Below are 8365 nucleotides of genomic sequence, written 5' to 3'. Positions count from 1 at the left end.
CACAATCTGTCTTTGGAGCTACGTCAGTCGGTGCCAGGGGCCAGAGAACTGGTGGCAAAATGGCCTTTGCTCCCTCCTCATAGTGACTTTTCTTTTTTTTCTTTTTCTTCTCTCCTCTCCCCTCTCCTCTCTCCTTTCTCCTTCCCTTTCTCCTTTCCCCCTTCCCTTCCCTTCCCTCCCCTTCCCTTCCCTTCCCTTCCCTTCAAAAAAAAAATTAAAAATAAAATACTTGAGTAGCAAAGTTTCCTTCCCAGCCTTTCCCATACCTGCCCCATGGGGCTGGTGCAGTGGGGGAAAGAAACCTTGCTGGCACCTCCCCACCCAAGTGCTGCCAGCGTATTATTTCTCCTACCTACATTTTGAAAGACCAGATTTTGGCGAGTACAGAAACTGGGGCACCAACAGCTTCTGGCAACGTACCCACAGGCAGCTGGGGAAGAGGCAACTTGCTTTTCTGTTGGAGGAAAGAGGGGTGGAGGCAGTTGCAGCCCTGTTGCCTGCCCACAGCAAGGCACCTCCTCCTGTTCTTCTCCTGTTCTCCTCCTCCTCCTCTTCCTCCTCCCACCTAATCTGCAAAATCCTTGCTGGGCACCTGCCAGAGGTGGCTACTGACCTTGAGCCACTTTGAGCACTCTGCTTGAGACTGTAAAAAGGACTGAATTTCCCCTGGACACCTCCAAACATGTACTGTCCATTGAAGAACCATCTTTGCTACCTGCTATTCAATCCAGATGAGAGGTGCTCTGGGGCTCTGATGACCGACCCAGGGACTCCTGGTGGACAATAGGATGACCATGAGCTGAAAATGTGCCCTTGTGGCCAAGAAGGCCAATGGCATCCTGGGGGGCATCAGGAAGAGTGTGACCAGCAGGTGGAGGAGGTCACCCTGCCCCTCTGCTCTGCCCTGGGGAGGCCCCATCTGGAGCACTGTGTCTGTTCTTGAACCAAAAAAAAAAATTAAAAATAAAATACTTGAGTAGCAAAGTTTCCTTCCCAGCCTTTCCCATACCTGCCCCATGGGGCTGGTGCAGTGGGGGAAAGAAACCTTGCTGGCACCTCCCCACCCAAGTGCTGCCAGCGTATTATTTCTCCTACCTACATTTTGAAAGACCAGATTTTGGCGAGTACAGAAACTGGGGCACCAACAGCTTCTGGCAACGTACCCACAGGCAGCTGGGGAAGAGGCAACTTGCTTTTCTGTTGGAGGAAAGAGGGGTGGAGGCAGTTGCAGCCCTGTTGCCTGCCCACAGCAAGGCACCTCCTCCTGTTCTTCTCCTGTTCTCCTCCTCCTCCTCTTCCTCCTCCCACCTAATCTGCAAAATCCTTGCTGGGCACCTGCCAGAGGTGGCTACTGACCTTGAGCCACTTTGAGCACTCTGCTTGAGACTGTAAAAAGGACTGAATTTCCCCTGGACACCTCCAAACATGTACTGTCCATTGAAGAACCATCTTTGCTACCTGCTATTCAATCCAGATGAGAGGTGCTCTGGGGCTCTGATGACCGACCCAGGGACTCCTGGTGGACAATAGGATGACCATGAGCTGAAAATGTGCCCTTGTGGCCAAGAAGGCCAATGGCATCCTGGGGGGCATCAGGAAGAGTGTGACCAGCAGGTGGAGGAGGTCACCCTGCCCCTCTGCTCTGCCCTGGGGAGGCCCCATCTGGAGCACTGTGTCTGTTCTTGAACTGGACTCCCCAGTTCAAGAAGGACAGGGAACTGCTGGAGAGGGTACAGCAGAGGGCCACAAAGATAATGAGGGGCCTGGAGCATCTCCCTTACGAGGAGAGCCTGAGGGACTTGGGTCTTTCTAGTCTAGAGAAGAGAAGGCTGAGGGGAGATCTGATCAATGCTTATAAATACTTAAAGGGTGGGTGTCAAGAGGATGGGGCCAGTCTTTTTTCAGTGGTGCCCAGGGACAGGACAAGAGGAAATGGGCACAGACTTGAACATGGGAAGTTCCATCTAAACATGAGGAGGAACTTCTTTCCTTTGAGGGTAGCAGAGCCCTGGAAGAGGCTGCCCAGAGAGGTGGTGGAGTCTCCTTCCCTGGAGACATTCAAACCCACCTGGACACGTTCCTGTGGGACCTGCTCTGGGTGGACCTGCTTTGGCAGGGGGTTGGACTAGATCATCTCCAGAGGTCTCTTCCAACCCCGTGTTATTCTGTGACTCTGTGACTTCCAGCTTTCACCCCATCGCAGGACTGTACGCTGCTTATTTATTCACCTCCACTGGATGAACACAAAATGATCTGTGCACTGGAGACTGGTTTTGTTTCCTCCTTGCCTGCAACGATCTGAAAATGTTGATGGGCTTTGGAAAGCTTACCCAGACATTTGGTATTAATGAATGCATGTAAAACTGCTTTCAGGCTGCCAACTGTGGTCAAAAACCCAGCAAGAAGTCGAAGCACAACATTAATGACATTTAGTTGTTTATTTTTGCAACAACAAGATTTTCAGGAGAAAACAAAACACTTTCTCAGTGGAAATAATTAAAACCATGAAAATGACTGCATTTCCTGTGTGACTGACATATTCCATGTGGGAGAAAATGTTTCCCAGCAACAACAAAAAAATACATTTAAGCAGCTCACATTTTTCTTAACAATGTACATCCCTTTCCTTGATTGGAACAGGCAAAAGAAATTTCAGCTTACACTTTTTTAACAATTAAACACACGAGGAAAGAGCAAAAACCCCTTTTTCCACTGAGTAATGATCTAAAGGGCTTCCATTTTTGGCACCTTGTTTGGAAATTCCTAAAAATCGCCTGATTTTGGGCAACGAGTGACATTACTCACTGGCTGCTCCAGCCCTTGCCATGGGACTGTGCACCAGCAGGCGCCGCACCACAGAGGTGACAGTGCACTTATGGTGGAAGAAAAGTGAGAAATCTGGGCTGTGATCTCACTTCCAACCCCCCCAGCCATCTTTCTAAGATGCTTCCTCCAAGTTCAGGCTTGAGTTCAGCCCCTGCCAGTGAATTACCTGGTTGAAATTACTCCAGACATGCACAGCACTGTCCTGGATACTAATAAAGATGTTTGAAATGTAGTTCTGATCCACCTCTTACTGGTTCATACTGGTTTTCCCCCGACTGATTCCAGAAAGCTATATCAAAACCATGTAAGAAAGAAACTAAACCCATAAAAAATTCAGTTTGATTAGAGAAACTGCTTTGCCATTTCCCACAGACAATGAACTGGATAAAATTAAAGGAATTTTAACAAAATCCACCATCCGTGAAGGGGTTCAAAGCAAGGCTGGATGGGGTTTTGAACAACCTGGTCTGGTGGGAGGTGTCCCTGCCCATGGCAGGGGGTTGGAACTGGATGATCTTTAAGGTCCCTTCCAACCCAAACCATTCTATGATTCTATAAAGCTTTCTAGCTTTCATTTATCAGTGCCTCCTGATTTTACTTCACATGGACAACTTTTCTTTCAAATGTATGGGGCTGCTGTTTCTATGGTTTGTTTAAAAAAGCCATGTGTGAAATATCTGAAGCAAACGAGGAAGAACAGTGTGTGATGGCAAACCACACACATGTTATTCAACAACTGTTCCAAGTGGCCCTTCAGGTTGCCCAGAAGCAAGGAAATATTTCCTTTTATTTGATGGAAAGGCTAGATGGCCATGAAAGTAAAAATCTGAAGTAAAATTCAGTTTTTATTGCATTTTCTGAGATATTGATTCTTTTTGTATTGTACTTTCCAACCTTCCATTCTTAACTTCAGTTCGATTTTCAAAACACAGCTCTTAAAAGTTGCTGACTCTGGCCACAATGTGTTTTTTTAAAGAGTACTTTTAAAGAAGGTTTTAACAGAAAAGCGGTAGGAATAAGCAGCTGTGCAGTTGAGTCAGTGGGTGTTTTTCAGGCCCTAGAGGTAGTTGTGAAGTGCAATGAGCTCTGACCATATCTATTATTTGTTCTATCAAAAGAGGTCAAGAACTTTTCTAAAAGACTTCTTTGAAGCCAGGTGAAAATGCATTGGTATAAATTAGAGCCTCTCAAAGAGTAAGAACAAAACACAAAGAGAATGACTTTAGTAAGAAACCACAGAGCTCAGAATGAAGAAGCTGATGTTCTCATTTCTGTCATGTACCTGCTACATGACATCAGGCTATATTATTTATTTGCTTAGTATTATCCATTCATCCATGTATTTAGAGTTTACTCATTTGCAAAATGACACAAATGGCATAAATGTGGCCTTGATGGAATTTATCTTACATTTATAAAGAGCATCTTTGCAAAGCTGACTCCTAAGTTGCAATTCATTTGATGCACAAAGGTAATACCAATCACCTTCTCTATATTCACAGTTCCTCGAGGATGTAAAGTTTCACTTTCTTGAGACAGCCTGCTCCGTCTCTTTCATCGAGTTTGCCTTGCTCTGCCACTGGAATTTTGGCACATTTTCCCCCTTGTGTGTGGGTGTCAGTGCATCAACGCTAGTGGGAAAAGCTACTTGTGCTGTTTTAGATCAGTACTTTTTTTTCTGGAATAAACAGTATATTTTTCGCGGGGTTTTTACTCTGTTTCTTTCTATTCTCTCCATGTCTTTTTCTTCATCTCATCCTCTCAGCCTCCCTCACATTGTCCTGTGCTGGATATCTCATGGATCTCTTCTGCAAATGGTGAACTATTAGTTCTGAGGGCAAAGCTCAGCAGCCAGAGATGCAGACAACAAAAATTCAGCTGGTATGTCAAGAAAATCCTCTCCACAGTTTTGCTGAAAAGCTTTATTTCCATGTTTCTGAAGAAATTAATTGGGAGAGTTCCACTATCTTCTTTCTGAGTCACAAAATCCACAGGGAAATAAGATGACCTTTTTTTACTTCGACTCTGATAAACGTGGCCTAAGCAAAGTGATTCGGAAAGCTCTTCAGCTCCTGATTCATTCCTGTTGGCTTAATGCCAGCTTCCCTGTCTCTCCACGGTCCCAAATTTGAGTTATGAGATCGCTGGAAACACAGACAAATACAAATCACGACCAGAGAATTCAGCAGAAATGCCATCCCCGGCCTCACAGATTTTTCCCGGCAGATTATTCAGCGATTTAATGTGAATATCTTATCTTATCTCCTTTTTCCAGCCTAATCATGCATCTAATTATAAACTGTTTGGTCGGTTTTCAAAGCAAAGGATTGAAAAAAAAATAAACAAATCAGAGAAGATGATTCCCTGCCAACTGCACTTGGACAAAGCTGGCCGGGGAATCTCATGACGGTGTTGCAGTCATCCCCCTGGCTCCTCTCCTCACCCTCTCCTGCTTTTCTTGGCTTTTTTTATCTTTTCCATTATTTCTCCCGAGGCATGTGACCCTCAGACGGCAGAGATGTGGAGCTGGGACTCATCCTCTTCAGAGAATTGAAAAGCAGCGAGGCACATGCCCGTTTCCCCCTCCTTATCAAGTTCATGCCTGTCATACTAGAGTTTTGCTTGCTCTCCTATTTATTTCTGCCAGGAAACAGAGACAGGGCTCTGAGACCAGGACCCCGTGGCCACCAGCAAGGGCTTCACGGTCGCTGTGTTTCACCAGATCCCTTTGTGACCTCCTCGGCTGCAGAGCCAGCGCCAGCTGTTTGCTTTCCCTCCCTCTGTTTGTTTTTATTGGCTGGAACCGGGCTTTTTTTGAGCTCCTTCCTTTTCTGGGATGCCACTTAATGCCACCAATAACATCCGTGCCTCAGCTTTTCACCCACAAGAGATTCCCGCACCTGCTGGGATGTGGCTTCTCACTATCATCTGGCAACCAGTGACATCGGAAAATTTCACATTTTTACTTACGGGGAAGTCTATCATCTGGCAACCAGTGACATCGGAAAACATCTCTGGTACCAGTGCCATGCCGAGCAGCACATCTCAAGATTTCACATTTTTACTTACAGGGAAGCTTTTCCCCAAGACCTTGTGTAAAGAAATATTGATCACCCTGACAGACAATTTTTTGTCTTTTCCCCAAGACCTTGTGTAAAGAAATATTTATCACCCTAACACAGAGTTTTTGGTATGGGGTGTAATTTAGAAACATAGAATCATAGAATGGTTTGGGTTGGAAGGGACCTTAAAGACCATCCAGTTCCAACCCCCTGCCCTGGGCAGGGACACCTCCCACCAGACCAGGTTGCTCCAAGCCCCATCCAGCCTGGCCTTGAACCCCTCCAGGGATGGGGCAGCCACAGCTTCTCTGGGCAACCTCTTCCAGTGTCTCACCACCCTCACAGCAAAGAATTTCTTCCTAATATCTCATCAAAACCTCCCCTCTTTCAGTTTTTAGGGAGCATGTTGAAGCCCAGGAAGCTCCCTGGTACCTCTGCAGACCCACAGCTCGGCATGGCAAGGCTGTAGTGCACTTTGGGTAGCCCAAACGTGCCCAGAATAACAATGTCTTCCTTTATTTTTTGCCTGGCTATTATGGGTTGTGCTGTGTACTGGCTGCTTTACCATCTGTGAAAGCCAGGTACCTCCTGAGGTCACCACGGGGGACTAAGTTACGCCATTGCTGTGTTGCAGCTGGCATAGATACCACGAAATAAAGGCAGAACTAGGAAGGAAAAATTGGTTGTTTGGCCTTTATTTTCAGGAGAAGATTGCCCAGTTGGACTTCCGAGTAAACAAGTAGGTAAACACTTTAAAATAAGTCTAAGGCTCTGGCTTCTGAGGGGAATGTAGGTACCACTGAACTCCAGGTTTAAACACTGTTAAAAGAAATCCCACTGTTTGTCTAAGTTACCTTTTTTCTTTTTTTCCTACGAAAAAAAAGAATTAAATTCACTGGTGCATTCACTTAGCATTCATCACTTGATTTGGGAACTTGATGAAAAGCAGCCTTATCTTTTCATTACTGACTCCTGGGGATAGTGTGCTTCGTGTTCAGGGGAGGGTGCAGTTCCTGACAAGCCTTTACGTCCTCCCAAAGCATATAGGTGCCAGCAGCTACACAAAATCAGTATATTTAGTTGAAAGACTACATTTAGAGGGAAGGTTTTGAACAGCGAAGGCTGCAGTTGCATTACACCTCTCACTTCTGTCAAAATTAGTAATATCCTATAGCTGATGGGGCCAGTCTTTTTTCGGTGGTGCCCGGTGACAGGACAGGAGGTAACAGGCACAAACTTGAATATAAGAAGTTCCACCTAAACATGAAGAGGAACTTCTTTCCTTTGAGGGTGGCAGAGCCCTGGAAGAGGCTGCCCAGAGAGGTGGTGGAGTCTCTGTCTCTGGAGACATTCCAAGCCCACCTGGACACATTCTCTAGAGGTCCCTTCCAACATCCCATCATTTTGTGATTCTGTGATGAGCCCGATTCAGTTGGAAGCTGAAGAAGGACACTCTACAAGTGTTACAGGAGTGAAGGTGCCTGCCCAGGTTGTCTTCATAGAGATTTGCAGAAGCAGTTTTGGGTGGAAGTGGGAGGAAAAAGACAGGCTGTGAAAGTTCTTCACAATTGCAAGTAGTGGATCCTTCCTGCTGGAAGGTAATTTTAAGATCATCGAGTCCAGCCATCAACCTAACTCTGATAAAAAAACATCACTAAACCATGTCCCTAAACACTGTGTCAACCCGTCTTTTAAATACCTCCAGGGATGGTGACTCCACCACTTCCCTGGGCAGCCCATTCCAATGTGCAATAACCCTTCCTGTTCCTAATATTGTTCCTAATATCCAATCTGAACCTCCCCTGGTGCAGCTTGAAGCCATTTCCTCTTGTCCCATCGCCTGTGACTTGGGAGAAGAGACCGACCTCCCCTGGCTACACCCTCCTTTCAGGGAGTTGGAGAGAGCGAGAAGGTCTCCCCTCAGCCTCCTTTTCTCCAGGCTGAACACCCCCAGCTCCCTCAGCTGCTCCTCATAAGACTTATTCCCCAATTAAGTAGTCAGTTCTTGCATACCTGATTACCTGAGATTTTTCTGTGAAACCTCTCTTCAATTCTCTGGCCTAACAGGTGGACATTTTACAGGGAAAATACCCCTGAGGGCAGGGCAAGGCTGACTCATTTAACTCCCCACCAAAGGTACTGCCAACACCAATCTCCCCGCTGGAACTGGTGCCCCCCTTGGCATCCCTGGCGTTCCACCTTCTGAAGCTGACAGGGACACAGCTGTCCGATTGGAGAAGTGAGAGTGCCTTTTGTCAAATTTTCCTGTTAGGCAAACACCGATCAAGGGTGTATCGTGCCTGCTCTACTCAAGGAAAAACTGTTTAGGAACCCTCCTTCCTGGAAATACTGTGAAAGCTACCAACTTTTCACCTCTGCCTCCCTTCTCACGCTATTCGAGGCGTTAGTGTATTAAAAAAAAACAACCAAAACAAACAACCAAGTAATGAAAGAGACAAAGAGCACAAACAAGAAGC

Source organism: Calidris pugnax, unplaced genomic scaffold (assembly GCF_001431845.1).
Source record: "Calidris pugnax isolate Ruff unplaced genomic scaffold, ASM143184v1 scaffold119, whole genome shotgun sequence".
In the NCBI taxonomy this organism is placed as follows: Eukaryota; Metazoa; Chordata; class Aves; order Charadriiformes; family Scolopacidae; genus Calidris; species Calidris pugnax.
The sequence above is the reverse complement of the archived record's forward strand: the minus strand, read 5'-3'. Positions refer to the sequence as shown.